Source organism: Littorina saxatilis, unplaced genomic scaffold, assembly GCF_037325665.1.
Source record: "Littorina saxatilis isolate snail1 unplaced genomic scaffold, US_GU_Lsax_2.0 scaffold_1201, whole genome shotgun sequence".
Taxonomy (NCBI): Eukaryota; Metazoa; Mollusca; class Gastropoda; order Littorinimorpha; family Littorinidae; genus Littorina; species Littorina saxatilis.
The window spans coordinates 21,763-36,219 of record NW_027125826.1 but is presented as its reverse complement, the minus strand read 5'-3'; the positions used below and the strand labels follow the sequence as shown (position 1 = coordinate 36,219).

The 14,457-nt window shown below is 44.5% G+C and overlaps 1 long non-coding RNA gene across 1 annotated transcript; it reads left to right on the top strand.

Moving 5' to 3' along the window:
• The first annotated feature begins 9,530 nt into the window (after positions 1–9,530).
• LOC138954298 (uncharacterized) lies at positions 9,531–12,746 on the top strand. The gene is made up of 3 exons (XR_011451785.1): positions 9,531–10,028; positions 10,947–11,071; positions 12,398–12,746. It is a non-coding gene; the product is annotated as an uncharacterized lncRNA (long non-coding RNA).
• Positions 12,747–14,457: the final 1,711 nt, after the last annotated feature.

Below are 14,457 nucleotides of genomic sequence, written 5' to 3'. Positions count from 1 at the left end.
ACCTTGTCACCAAACCAGTCCAGCTATACACAATTCTGCCTCCCAAGCAGAAAAAAGACACGAGAAACTCGATCCGCGAAAATCCCGTGCGCGCTGTCAGCGAAAAACCGTCAGCCCTGTGACAGCAGAAACCCCCGCACTGTGAAACTCGTGCGCTACGAAACATCCGTGTTCATTGAGCACTGTCAGCAAACTCTGCTGTAGCCCAATATCACGCACAGGCGCTTTCTATCATACATTGACCCAGAACAGGCACTCCACTGAGTGACGCTTTCTTGGTCTCTGTCACCCGATCGTGACACACCTCCCCTCTTCAAGACGAAACCTCGGTTTCGCTCACAGTCATGTTCTCCTCTACAGCCCGAGAGAGAAAGTCAGCTCCAACATTGTTGGCGCCCGGAATAACGCGTACCGTGAATTGGTACGGTTGGAGAATCAACGCCCAGCGCATAAGTCTGGCGTTTGCCAACCTTGCAACCTGAAGATATTGCAGAGGTTGATGGTCTGTTTCCAGACAGAAAGGTCGTCCGTACAGGTACGCTTCGAACTTCTGGATGCCCCAGACAATGGCGAGACACTCGCGCTCAACCGTTGCATACGCTGCCTCGGCCGAGGTCAGCTTACGGCTGGCGAAGCAAACAGGGTGCAAAAACCCCTCTGTCTCCTGAAGCAACACTGCCCCAAGTCCCTTCCCTGAAGCGTCTGTCCTCAGCACGAAGTCCTTGTTCAGGTCTGGTAGTCGGAGAATAGGCTGACTGGTGAGTCGCCTCTTCAGGGTGTTGAATGCGGAGCTGCATTCCTCAGTCCACACTACAACGGTCGGTTGTAGTTTCTTGGTAAGGTTGGTCAGTGGTAGTGCGATTTCGGCAAAGTGCGGGATGAAGCGTCTGTAGAAGCTGGCTAGGCCCAGGAAAGACCTGACTTCTTTCTTCGTGCGCGGTGGCTCCGCCTCCCGAATCTTCTGGATCTTGTCGTCCTCTGGAACGAGCAATCCCTCGCCGACAACATGACCCAGGAAAGACAACTCCCGAAATCCCAAGTAGCACTTGGACGGTTTAGCTCCCAGATTTCCGTCCTTCAACCTTCCGAACACGTCGCGCAGGGCGTCGAGATGTTCAGTCCATGTCTCTGTCGCGATCAGCACATCGTCGATGAAACTGCTGATGTCCTCGCGCTTCAATGGTTCCAAAAGTTTCCTCATCATGCGAGTGAAGACGGCCCCTGCATTCTGTAGACCAAAAGGCATGACTGTCCACTGGAACTGGCCGAATGGAGTGGTAAATGCAGTCTTTGGGCGATCTTCCTCGGCAACTGGAATTTGCCAGTATCCCTTGGTGAGGTCTAATTTTGAAAAATACTTGGCCTTGGCCAAGTGACTGAAGAGGTAGTCCACATCAGGCATGGGTTCCGCGTCAAACGCCGTAATCTTGTTCAGCTTCCGGTAGTCAACACAGAACCTGACGCGTCCATCCTTCTTCTTCACAAGCACAATTGGTGAACTGTAGGGAGAGTTCGCTGGCTCGATGACGCCCAACTTCGTCATGTCGGCGATTTCCTTCCTGACCACCTCCTTCTGGGCATGAGGCATGGGATACTGCTTCGTCCTCACTGGCTGTTTCTCCAGCAAGTCGAAGGTAAACTCCTCTAGATGCGTCTGAAGTGGTATGTCTGTAAGGACCCGTGCTGCATCCTTCAGGATCTCTTGCAAGTCCGCCTGCTGGTCGTCCCCAAGATCAGGTGAGATGTGCACGTCCGTGTGATCCTCACTAGCCTCCAACGGACAAACTGGTACACGTCCTCCTCCCTGTTCTTCCGTTGTCTCGTCCATCACGACAGCAACTGCTTCTGTCACTTTGTCCTTTTCCCCGTAGGCAGTCCTCTCTATGTAGGCGCGCAGCAGGTTGGCGTGGTACAGGCGTGCTTTCCCGTTCATGACGATCCGGTAGTCGTTCTGGCCCACCTTCGCTGTCACCTCAAAAGGTCCTTGCCACTGCAGTTGTAGCTTGTTGTGTTTGACAGGTAGAAGTAGCAACACCCGTTCTCCGATCTTGAAGCTGCGCGGTCGTGCCTTGCGGTCGAATCCTCGCGCATAACGCTGTGCTGCTCTCCCCAGGTTCTCTTGAGCCAGTTTGCAGGTCTCTTCAATCCTGTTCCTGAGTTCTACTATGTAGGTCGCTGTCGTCTGCACCTCCTCGTCAGCTTCTTCGTCCGTCCAAGCCTGACGCAGGATAGCCATAGGACCGCGTACCTGTCTGCCGTACAACAACTCAAATGGGGAAAAGCCCAAGCTCTCCTGAGGAACCTCGCGGTATGCGAAAAGCAATGCTGGGATGTACCTGTCCCACGTGCGTGGTTTCTCCTGAGCTAGTTTCCTCAGCATGGTCTTCAAGGTGCCATTGAACCTCTCCACCAGTCCGTTGCACTGAGCATGGTAAGGAGTGGTGAAGTGCTGCTCCAGTGATAGCAGTCGTGCTGCCTCCGCCATCACTCCTCCCGTGAACTGCGTGCCTCTGTCGGTGAGTACCTCTGATGGAATTCCCAGCCGGGACCACATAGTAACCAGAGCCTCAGCTACTCGTGTGGCTTCAATCGATTTCAGAGGGATCGCCTCTGGGTATCGAGTAGCGTAGTCCACCATGGTCAAAATGTATCTGTTTCCGTCCTCAGACGCAGGCAAGATGGGCCCGATGATGTCCACTGCCACCCGACGAAAGGGTTCGTCGATGAGCGGCATCTTCTCCAAGGGGACCTTCCTCACCCTTCCTTTGGCCACCACCTTCTGGCACTTATCGCAGGACGCGCAGAAACGTCGGACATCCGTGCAGATGCCTGGCCAGTAAAAGTGGCGCCAGACACGATCCGTGGTCTTCTTGGTGCCAAGATGACCTCCCAGAATCGAGTCGTGTGCCGTTGCCATGACACCCTCGCGAAACTCGCGAGGCACGACAACCTGTTTGAATGTACCTTCTTGGTTGCTAAACTCACGGTAGAGCAACTTCTTGTCCCTGATCGTCCTTCCCGTCCTTGGGTCCTGAAGAACCTGAATTTCCCGATTTTCCCGGCCGTGAGCCTGAAGATTTGCCAGAGATCGCCTGGGCGTCCTCGTGTACTCTGATCCAGTCGGCTGCCTCCTGAGTAGTCTTTGGCTGGTGTTCCTGCACGAAGGTCACCACCTCAGGTCGCAGGCTGGACATCAGTTGTTCCATGACTATGAGGTCGGCAAGGTCGTCGACGGTCCAGTTCTTCTCGGCCATCTCCACCCAGCGCCGCAGGTAGAGATTAAGGCGTGCCACAAACTGATGGCTCAGCTCGCCGCTCAGCCTCTTGCTGTTACGCAGACGTCGTCTGTAGGCTTCCGCAGTCAGGTTGAAGCGCTGGAGTAACGCCTTCTTTAGTGCCTGATATTCTCTCGCCTCGTCGTCATCCAAAGCGTTGTAGAGCTGCAAAGCGCGTCCTTTTAAGCAGGTGCTAAGGCGGCTAGCCCACGTGGCCTCTTCCCACTTCTGGTCAGATGCAATGCGCTCAAACCGGCGTAAAAAGTCGTCGAGCTCGTCCTTGTCATCGTCGAACGTCGGCAGTCTCGTACGGTCGGCAACAAACGTCGGCGCGCTAGCCTGAGTAAGCGTACCCTTCTCGGCCTGTAGCCTAGCTAGTTCTAGCTGGAGATCGCGATCCGCCTGTTCCTTCCGGTCTAGTCTGTCACGTTCGTCTTTCTTTTCCTGTCTGTCAAGTTCGGCCTGTCGTTCGGCCTGTCGTTCCCTTTCTTGTCTGTCACGTTCGGCCTGTCGTTCCTGTCTCTCAAGCTCGTCTTTCTTATCCTGTCGGTCACGTTCGGCCTGTCGTTCGGCCTGTCGTTCCCTTTCTTGTCTGTCTCGTTCATCTTTCTCTTTCCGTTCTTGTCTGTCACGTTCGTCTTGTCGTTCCTGTCTCTCACGTTCGGCCTGTCGTTCTTGTCTGTCAAGCTCTTCTTTTCTCGTCTGTCGCTCTATGTCTTCCTTACGTTCTAACTCCTTGCGCTTAAGCAAACTACGCGCTCTAACGCGTGCGTCTCGCTCTGTCTGTTCCTCGCTACCAGGAGTCTCAAAAGTTAATCTCTTCGTAGGAGATCCCCCTGTAGCCATGGTTAGTTTTAGCAAAGCTTTATTACAAAAGTAAGTCTAACGCAGCTATAGCTAGAACACGCGGTGATGAAAGCGATGGATACAAAAATCCAGTAACCAGAAAATGCAGAAGAAAAATCCAAACGGTGTAGAACAAATCGCGTAGCCTACTTTATGGCTGCTTTTTGCGGTGAAACAGAGTGTTTCCCACAGCCTTGGTTAGGACAGAAGTCCTCGGACCCTTCCCCCCCAAAATTCCAACAAAGTCAAAATATGGAGAAAAATCCAAGTAAAACAGGACGGTAGAAATGTAACCTGTTACAGAATGCGAAACAACAATGTAGAGAAAACTGAGTAAAACGAATAACAAATCCGCTAACCCTGCTCAGCTCTCTGCAACGGAAAACTATGAACGTACAACAACAAAGATTCACAAACAAAGGAAAGGGAGGTAATCACAGTTAGCGCATACAATAACTCACAAATTACAATTTACATTCCCTGCAAGATGTGAATCGCTTAAGGTGTGGTATATGATCAAAACTATACAAAAAAGGGTAGCACCAAGCAGAAAATAAGTCGAGCACTGACGAGATTATCTGCTCTTAGTTATCCTTAATTGGTGGGTCTTTATCAGTTGGAAATTAACTGAGTAGATCCCGGCTTGGCCCCCATGTGTCACGTTTCAATATATCACTTAAGGTGATTATGAACCGGTTAATTACTACTAATTAACTAACCACACCACGATCCACTCTCGCAGTCATACAATTAAATAGAGTCAACAAAAGTATAAGTTTCAGACGCCTGTTTATGTATAAACTCTCCACCTCCCTCGAGCCTTCACTCAAAATATGTTCCTTTTACGTTCTCAACACGTAAAAAAACAGTGTTCACTGACAAAATGCCAGTAGTATATAGAAAATTATAGTAACACGCTGAACCCGTGTAAATATAGTTAAATGCGAATGTTCTGTTCGAAAAGCTCTAGTTCGTGCAGGGGTCACACCCCACGTTGTCACTACTCCAATGAAATCATAGATACGAAAAGACAACGGTGGTCAACGGGGTGCGTACGACATGGTGCACTTAGCTTTATCTCTGCTGCTGCTGCTTAGCCGGTATGCTGGTTAGCCGGTTCGCTGGTTAGCGTGTCCGCTGGTTAGCCGGTTCGCTGGTTAGCCGGTCCGCTGGTTAGCCGGTCTCCTGGTTAACCGGTCTCCTGGTTAGCGTAGCTTCAACAGGTCCCGCCAAAGTCAGCCGTGCAGACGTTACAGGAACACGTAACGAAGCGAAGCGAAACGAACGGAGGCTGCAAACAGAAAGCATCGGTGCACTAAACATGTCAGCTACCCCTCACCCACCACCTTAAAACATGTCATCTTTAAATACCTCATCGAGCACGTGGGCCTGCACAAAACGGACTTTTTACAACAACAAAACAGCCATTTTCCGTCCTTCTCTCCCTATCTGCAAAAACCATATACAGATTAGTATTTTAGCGTCACAGAGAGTAAATTATGCGCTAACCTGGAAAGAACAACAGAGAGTATTTCATTCCACAACACAGACTCATCAACAGCGTTAAATAATGATTTATTACCTCAAAAGCCTATGATTGTACTCTCAATGGAAGCAAAGTCCGCTTCCTCCCTGGAACAGCCTCTGTTCGTCAACAGTGACCAAAAACGTCCAGAACCCCTTGTCGAATCCTTATGCGAAAGCCATCGCCGACGAAGGAAAGTTGACGACTTGTCCTCAGCAAAATACGTGGCAGAGAAAAGGAATAACTTGTGGAAGTTCCCCTAGAGTGCCGAATATAATACTCGGTGAAAAACCATCATACTCTAGAAACTGTGTATTAGATCCTTCCCCTTCTGCCGCTGGGTGTCAAGTGCGTCGTCCTTTGAGTCTCTGACAGACCACCTAGCCAAATACACGTGACTGACCTTGTCACCAAACCAGTCCAGCTATACACAATTCTGCCTCCCAAGCAGAAAAAAGACACGAGAAACTCGATCCGCGAAAATCCCGTGCGCGCTGTCAGCGAAAAACCGTCAGCCCTGTGACAGCAGAAACCCCCGCACTGTGAAACTCGTGCGCTACGAAACATCCGTGTTCATTGAGCACTGTCAGCAAACTCTGCTGTAGCCCAATATCACGCACAGGCGCTTTCTATCATACATTGACCCAGAACAGGCACTCCACTGAGTGACGCTTTCTTGGTCTCTGTCACCCGATCGTGACAGAGAGATAAAGAGAGAGAGAGAGAGAGATAGAGAGAGATAGAGAGAGAGAGAGAGAGAGAGAGAGAGAGAGACAAGACAAGACAAGACAAAGACAAATTCTTTATTAACGAGGGTAATGGCATAAGCAAACAGGTGTTTTTTTTACATCCAGCCCTCGCCCATGGGAGGGTTTAATCTAATGCCAATACGTTTAAAAAATGTTAGAATATGAATCAAAGAAGTAATAACAAGCAAACAACCGAATAAACAAACGATTAACAGACTAAACAAACAAACAAAAACATACATACAAACGAACATAACATAAGAGAGAGAGAGAGAGAGAGAGAGAGAGAGAGACAGAGACAGAGAGAGAGAGAGACAGAGAGACAGAGACAGAGAGACAGAGTGAGTGAGCGAGCGAGTGAGCAAGAGAGAGAGAGAGATAGAGAGTCACACACACACACACACACACACACACACACACACACACACACACACACACACACACACACACTGAAACACACGCACACACATACATATATACACACACAAACCAGGAGTGAGAGCAAGAGAAACAAGTCGCGTAAGGCGAAATTACTACATTTAGTCAAGCTTTGGAACTCACAGAATGAAACTGAACGCACTGCATTTGTTCACAATGACCGTAGTCCGCCGCTCGTGCAAAACGCAGTGCAACTGACGAGCCTGTTTTGCGCAGTAGTGGTTTCGCTGTGCTGCATAGCACGCTTTTCTGTACCTCTCTTCGTTTTAACTTTCTGAGCGTGTTTTTAATCCAAACATAACATATCTTTATGTTTTTGGAATCAGGAACCGACAAGAAATAAGATGAAATTGTTTTTAAATCGATTTCGGAAATTTAATTCTGATCATAAATTTTATATTTTTAATTTTCACAGCTTGTTTTTAATCCGAATATAACATATGTATATGTTTTTGGAATCAGAAATTGATGAAGAATAAGATGAACGTAAATTTGGATCGTTTTATAAAAACTTTTTTTAATTACAATTTTTAGATTTTTAATGACCAAAGTCATTAATTAATTTTTGAGCCACCAAGCTGAAATGCAATACCGAAGTCCGGCATTCGTCAAAGATTGCTTTACAAATATTTCATTCAATTTGATTGAAAAATGAGGGTGTGACAGTGCCGCCTCAACTTTTACAAAAAGCCGGATATGACGTCATCGAAGACATATATCGAAAAAAATTAATGAGAAAAAAAAACGTCTGGGGATATCATACCCAGGAACTCTCATGAAAAATTTAATAAAGATCGGTCTAGTCGTTTACTCTGAATCGCTCTATACACACACACACACACACACACACACACACACACACACACACACACACGCGCGCGCTATCTCTCTCTCATTTTACATTTAGTCAAGTTCTGACTAAATGTTTTAACGTAGAGGGGGGAATCGAGACGAGGGTGTGGTGTGTGTGTGTGTGTGTGTGTGTGTGTAGAGCGATTTAGAGAAAACTACTAGACCGATCTTCATGAAATTTTACATGGGAGTTCCTGGGTATGATATCCCCAGACGTTTTTTTTAATTGTTTTGATAAATGTCTTTGATGACGTCATATCCGGCTTTTCGTGAAAGTTGAGGCGGCACTGTCGCGCTCTCATTTTTCAACCAATTATTGGTTGAAATTTTGGTCAAGTAATCTTCGACGACGCCCGGACTTTGGTATTGCATTTCAGCTTGGAGGCTTACAAATTAATTGATGAGTTTGCTCATTAAAGTTGTCATTAAAATCGATTTTTCGCAAACAGATTTAAAATTGATTGCATCGTATTCTTCATCACATTCTGAATCTAAAAATATATACATATGTCATGTTTACTCATAAAATGTGATCACAATTAACGAACACAGATTAATTAGTCTTACGATTAAAATTTAAGAAATCGATCCAAAAATGATTTCATCTTATTCTTTATCGTTTCCTGATTCCAAAAACATATAGATATGATAGGTTGTATTCAAAACAAGCTCAGAAAGTTAACACGAATACAGAAAAGTGCGCTTACCTGCTTAGCACAATACGCTACCGCGCTATTCTGGCGTGTGCATATCACAGTGCGTTCAGTTTCATTCCGTGAGTTTGACAGCTTGACTAAATGTAGTAATTTTGCCTTACGCGACTTGTTTTTTCTCTCTCTCTGTCGCTCGGAGATTCCAAAATCAAGACAAAAACATTGAAACATATAAGGCAACCGCTGACCACAGAACTTATATCAGACAGAAGGGACAAGCCCTCTTAGCGAGGTCGAAAAACGCGTTCTGGTTGGCTCGGCCGGCCGCCATCTTGTTAATGCTGAGACTGACCAGCGATCGCGGCGAGCGACACACACACAGTGCGCAGTTTGGTCTCACGGTGTGCCATGTCTCTGTTACGTTTATGACCTGACGTTTACGTACTGTGTGAATAAAAACAAGTCCATTTACTTGCTAATTTACCGGTAGTAAGGATTTGCTGATGTATAACTTTTGAGGTTTAACGTCCTTGTCAACCACGAGGATTATTTCAAAGACGGTGCTTTTAGACATTTACTGAACATGCACCACACCGCATAAGACAGAAGTCGTACCGACGAGATTGATTGCGTTTTACACCGTCATTTTTATATAAGTTCTGTGCCGCTGACTGAAGTATCGAGAGTGTATTCAAACCAAACAACACACATATCAAATGAGGTCAATACAGAACGAAGTGGGAACTGTTTACATTTTTACGTTTCTGTTCTCGTGGAAGGAAACAACAAAACTTCCACAAGTACGTGATCGTCAGTTCAGATGGCAAGTCTCGCTGTGGTACACTGGGATGAAATGTCTCAATGTGACTGAATATGTTGTCAAGTAACTGCTCGTCAGTTTTGTTATGAGGCTGTTGTCTCCCTCTGTCAGGGAGAAGGGTACCTGATCCTCGAGTCGTCGAGCGGCATAACATTGTAATGCATACATCACTGCTATATTCAAGTGTGGCCAGGAAGAAGAATGTGTACCTCCTGCGTTCATGGCCTACCACAGAACCCAGTCTACAGACATCAAAGGAACCGTCATTAGGCACCCCGTCCTCACTCCTGTTTGAAGTACTATCCCTCTGCCGCCACCCCCCCCCCCCCCCCCCCCCACCTTATTGACGAGCCGCAGGAGCGGCCAGTCATATGTAGTGGAATGCATGAATGGAGACTATCAAGCTAGTTGGGAACTAAATCCAAAGTTCGAAACTATCGCTCTAGTGCGCAATGCATGGCACGATATTTTCAAATGTTCCGACCTAAGTTGGTGACTAACTTGCCTAAATTTGGTCCTCCTCCGAGGAGGACCAAATTCCTTAGTTTCGAACTATTGCAAAAATACAAATGGCGGCCGCCATGACAGTCTTTGATTTTGCTGTACAAAAAAATCAAATATTCGGCAGTCCGACGCATGAACCAAAGAATGATGTCGACAAAGAAGTTGAAACATTGATTGCGCTTTGGAGGGGGTTCAAATACAAGTCGTGAAGTGACCGGCACAGCTGATTTGGAACACGATCTACCTTGAGTCGGGAGATTTGCTATGAACATTGACTAAATTTCCACTTTTTACATCAGCGACTGTACAAATTTGGCTTGTACATCTTCCTGTCGCTGATTTTAATCGGTTTGGATCATCCAACAGGTAAGAGCAAGATTCATCCGTTGTGTGCGTGTAGTTTGTGTGTCCCACGGTGTGTGTGTTCGTTTGTGCGCCTCGGTGTGTGAGTGTGTGTCAGATTATATTGCAATAATACATTTGTTAGAAAGTGAGAGCAAGGGTAGATCTAGATCTATGGGCCAGGCAGTACTGTCTGAGTGTCTCCGAAACCGTGTTCAGTGTCATAGGAAAATAGGCCTACGAGCCATTGTGTAGTGGTGACGATGAAAGATACAGTTGTTGTTTTTCTGACAGTGACATTGACAATGAACGATCGTCAATGCATTGATCAATGATTATGCACAGCAGCATCGGTTTCTTCGGAACTGTGCACTGTTGACTGAATTTCCCACGGTGGAGCAATGAACAGTAGACACTAAAACAAAGCTAATCTAATGCATTGAAGCATCGCTGTAGATCTATAGATCTCATTCAACTAACAATATAATGCAGTGAATGGCAAATCTATCTCTGAATGAACTGTTGTGTATCCTTATTTGCTGTAAATGTCCTGGCTCACACTGCACTCCCAACATTAGAAGTATGTTTTCTAAGCTGAATGCATGTATAATTTGATATAGTAAGTGTGTAAAGCCAAGAGTAACACTAACTGGCCCAAAACAATTTTTGTGTGTATACAAATGAAGAAAGAAACTGACTTCACTTGAATCACTGCCACTGAAAGTGTGTCTATTGTGTATTTTTAGAAGGGTTATTCAACAATGACTTATTTTTCTGTTTAAATACTTGATATTTACTCTGCATGAACAGAGTCAGAGGTAAATGCTGCTGTATAAACTATGATTGTGAAAGAGGGGATAAAAGAATCAATGAGCGAGTGGTTTAATTATAATACAGTTATTATTTATTGTTAATTAATTATTTTATGGTGTGTTTTTTCAGGCCTCCTAAGAAACCAGAGATGATGTGTGATGAAGTGTTCATACAGCTCTTGCATTCAGATATATATGGATTCTGGAGAGGATTCAGACTGAGTGGACATGCTGCTTTACAGACTACCATGAAGAGTAAGTCACACATTTCTGTACCACTACCAAGTACCTGCTTGTGCCTATTAAATTGTTATTGTAAAATTGATTTATGATATGTAAATTGGCACTGGTGATATAGTAGTTTGAAGCTGTGTAGATGTTTTTGGCAGACTTTTGTACGTTGTGTTGTAAAGAGATCTGCGTTTCACATTAGATGCACTTACAATCTAGATAGATACATTCAGCTATGTCAACACTTGTTACATCTGAATCTGAGAGTAGTGGCAGGAGATGCAAGTTTATTGACACAAAAACATTACGGCTTTGTATAAAATAAATTCTTACATCTGTATGTATCCTTGCATAGTACAATTTGTACTATTTATACAAAATGGTACATAAAGCTTGGTTTTAGTTCTCTTTCTCTTCTCAAATCCTTTGCCACTATTCTTAAAGTAAATTACACAGTGTGAATGAACTAATGCAGCACAGGAAAGTAAAACAAAATTGCAAGATAAAATGAAATCATTACTAATTTACTGGAATTATTTTAAAGGCACATACAGTTATTCTTCCCTTGGCTCACCATCCTAGATCTTGCCAGGCTTTGGAATAAGAATGAATCTGTTCACACTCAACACCCTGGCTTCTTCCTGCTCAGAGTTAGATTTTGTTGTGGAAACCACTCTCAGATTAACAAAAATGTTACTTCTTTACTTCTGCTAGTGACGTTTGAGAAATTTGTTCATAAACAAAATTCAACTATGCACATGAAGCAGTCACTGACTGTCAGGGTGTCAATATTTTATGTGTCTGGGTGAAGTTATGTTCCTATCCCATGTACAACTGGCCAGATCTGAAATGGCCAAAATCAATGGGATCAACACACATCCCCAGAATCTTCATCACTGGAAAATGTGGTGGGTTGAATGTATTTTAATAAAAAGGCTGACAGGCGAGTGCTTTGGATCCTGAAAGTTCTGTTTTGGACTGAAATCGAGACACATTTCCCAATGAAACTCAAACTGTATAGTGTTGATGCTGAAGAGCGAAAGTGTGTGGGTTGAGGGCACACTTGTTTTTGACTAAAATCGAGAAACATTTCTGCCGAGCACAAAGTTCATACACGCACAGATTTTTTTAATAGTTTAGATTACAATATCACACACACCATCCCCGATCCCAATGGTCATGTGAAGAGCAAGTGCTTCCTCACCCCCCCCCCCCCCCACACACACACACACACACACAGCTCAACACATACACACCTTCTCCCCCCAACACACACCCTCCCCTCGCTAACCAAAACCCATCCCCGTGAATACTGAAGGTGCTCAGTTATATGTTTTCTTTATTTTTCAGGAAGGACCGCTACATTAAGGGAAGGCTGTTTGCACCTTGGTTCCTGGGTTCGCTGGGGACGATGATCAAATTCAGAGTACCATCACAATTCTGTGCTTTTCCATCTGATTCGGCTGAGAATGCTTGCAGAGGTTTCTACACTACCCGTCATAAAAAGTAGGCAGATGCGTTTGAGGGCAGATCTTACTGATGAGGCTGTTGATTGAAAAACCAAGTATATGACTGAAAAGGCCATTAATTTCCCTACTTTATTCAGAAACAAAATTGGGTTTTCATGACGTAGTGTCTATGCAGTGAAACCTGCAACACAGACACCCCCCCCCCCCCCCCTCCCACAAATCAAATTCACAAAATCAAGCTTCCCGTGTTAAAATCAACAGCACAAATCATAACAACTAAACCGAAACATGTTTTGCATGTCATTAGACAGAACAATCAAATCTTTATCCAAAACAGTCCGTTTTGTTCACATATATCTTGTCTAACATGAACGCTATGGCATGCTGAGCGTGTAGTTGTCAATCCTCTCAGTTTTTGAAGTCGTTTTAGCGGGTAATGAGACCACAAATGGTACATTTCAGAACTCCTCAACGCATTGTCTTAAAACTTGTCAGTGATTTGGGCTAACACATGTCGTTAAGTACACACGGAATCTCAAGTCATGTGAGATATTAGTTCTACTGTTGCGCGACATGCGAGAACGAATTTTAAAAATAAAAATGTACCCTGTCCAATGAACTGAATTTGTAAAAAAAAATTAGCATGCATTAAGAAAAATGAAAGCTTCAATTTACCTTTAATTTCATACATTTTCAACTATGACTGTTCACAGCGCACTTGTACGCACACACACATTCTTGGAAAATGCTCTTTCAAGAGCCATGATCAGTTAAGCGTGTCAGCCGTGAGCTTTTCTAGGCGTAGGCCTACATTTGCGCTCAGCGCTCTGAATGAGGCAAAATATTAATGTTCGCGTTGAAATCCTCATACCGCCAATGTCTGATAAAATATGTACATGAAATTTAATTGTGTGGCGCATCTGTTATTGTTCTTGAAGATAACAACAAATTAATTGTTTTTCAATGAGTCAGCGAAGACCTACCATCAATTTAAGAACTCTTTCTGGCATGTCAATTAACAGCAGACTAATGTCTCAAATGACTTTAAAATCCGTATGAACTTTCCCACATGTGTTACTACTGTTAGCACAAATCACCGCAACGTTGAAGGCAATGCGTTGAGGAGTTACGAAAACGTACCGGTTTTTGTCTCATTACCCACTAAAACTGCCTTTTACAGCTTCTCAGAGGAATGACACCTACACAAATCAACATGCCTTAATGTCAGTGTTAGACCAGATATGTGAACAAAACTGACTGATTTGGATGCAGATTTGATTGTTTTTTCTATTGACGTGCAGAAGATGTTTTGTTTTGGCAGTTCTGATTTTTTGTCAATTTTATTCGCGGGAACATTGATTTTGCGAATTTGATTTTGCAGGGTGTCTGTGTTGTATGTTCCACTGTATAAACACTATGTCATATAAACCCAATCTGCTTTCTGAATAGGTTTGGGGAATGAATGGCTTTTTTCAGTCATATACAGGATAAACCAAAAAAATGTAACACTAAAACAATGCTAATAACTTCTACATCTGTTGACCGAATTACTTTATTTTTAAGGTACATAAACCGCAGCCAGTGCATGACCCTTCCACAAAGTGGACATTTTGTAGATCAAATGTAACTGGTCAAATGGTCTGACTTTTGTGCTCTATTTCAAAAAATAAATTCCAACTTCGGCGGTCGATTCACTAAAACGAAGTTTGACCATGAACGGTATCAATACTTACTTAATTTAAAGCCATATGTACTCGATGACTATACACGCTAATTGCTTTACCAACAGCTGGAGACAGACTAAATTAAGTTCCCTGCAAAATATTGTTGTCTAGGACCCCTTAAATGTTGAGATATTTGAATTTTCATTTTGATCTGGATCGTCCTATTTATAGATTTGGCAACACATGTAACGTTGATGCAAGGGAGAGAACACCGCGG